Below are 1584 nucleotides of genomic sequence, written 5' to 3' on the forward strand. Positions count from 1 at the left end.
CAGAGTGACAGTCTCTGCCCCTAGAAACTTACAATCGAAGGGCATGTCCCCATAAATGGGAACATGCATTTTCCAAGGGACTAATAGCAGCGGCACATAGTTGTGCCACTGCTAGTTGTCCCCAGGCATGACAGTGCACGTGCACTTTGGCTCATGGCAGATTGCCCTGGTTGGGCCCCACCAGCCTTACCTGGTGTCCTGGGGGCCTCCCAGGGCTACAGTGGTGGTGATCTGGGCGTGTAGAGGCTGGCCAGCAGCTGGAGTGTGGCTCCGGCTGTCCAGGTTCCAGTTTTGGGTGGCACACACTGCAGCAACGTGCATCGCCCTGTTATTTGTTTGTTGCATTTTTTTAGATACCGGGAGTTCCTGTTATCTAATTTTGCCCCCAGCTGCAAATATGCAGTGCGGAGAATCCTTTCATGTGTGCCACATGCATTTTGCAGTGCCTCAGAAGCCTTTGAAGTGCCACAAAGTTTACATACTTGCTCATCTGGATGTGCCCTAATAGTCTCATTTTGCATTTATTAGGTCAGGCAGTTAGGTATGCAAAAGCAGTTTGTGTTTACAAATCCAGGGCCCTTTTGTACTCTGTATCATTACAGGGGAGCATGCTGCTATCATCAGTTTAAACACAGTGAAAATCATAGAAGGCTTTGCCTTAGCTGATCTTTACCATCTCCTGTCAGTCTGGAGATTTGTTGCCTGATGTTTCACAGTGTTACTCCAGTTCTGCAGTTGCTGTTGAGACTCCATGATTGTGTCTGTTGAATTGTAAAATTAAAACAATGGAATGCCAAATCAGCATTTTTCTATGAGTGGTCATAGAACTCACTGTAGACCAGCATTTCTCAACCCATGGGTTGTGATCCAAAATTGGGTCTCAAGAATTTAGGAAAGGGTCGTAGACAAACTTTAAAAATAGATCAACAAACTTTAAAAATGAATTCTCTAAAGGAGAAAAACTGTGGCTTTTCCCTTGCAGGTTGGCAGAGTTCCAGCCTGCAAAGAGCTGCTTGGGGCCTCCCATGCCTCATACACACCCTCCGCTGCCATATACACACACATCCCTACCCCACACACTGGGGCCTGGGAGCAGGTGGCAGCGGGTTGGGAGTGGGAGGCACTAGAACGGGTCTGGCTGTCAATGTTTACAAATGGGTCCTGGTGCAAAAAAGGTTGAGAACCACTGCTATAGACAACTTCACTTTCCCTGTGTTAGATCTATGTTAATATATCTTATGTTAAACTTTTGTTCCAGCCTGTGGGGCCATGTCATCCAGCCTGTGGTATTCCATGTGGGTCAAGCATGCAGGACTGGCCCACTGCTGGGTCTGACTTGGTCTGTGGTGGGGTCAGTCTGATCTGTGCATGTTGCATGCTGGATCTGGATTTGAAACTATGCACCTGCCAGCAGTATGTGAGCTTGATTATTATTGTGATGAACTGTTTTCAGAGATTTTTTTCTGGTGTAAATATACCTGTTTAGAGAGAGTATTTTAAATGCATGCTGTTGAGTGAAGGTGAATTTTTGGCAATCTGTTTTGAGCTACTTCTAATTGAGTTTCAAAAAGTGACTGTTTTTTA

Source organism: Crocodylus porosus, unplaced genomic scaffold, assembly GCF_001723895.1.
Source record: "Crocodylus porosus isolate Cpor-Errol unplaced genomic scaffold, CroPor_comp1, whole genome shotgun sequence".
NCBI classification, from domain to species: domain Eukaryota; kingdom Metazoa; phylum Chordata; order Crocodylia; family Crocodylidae; genus Crocodylus; species Crocodylus porosus.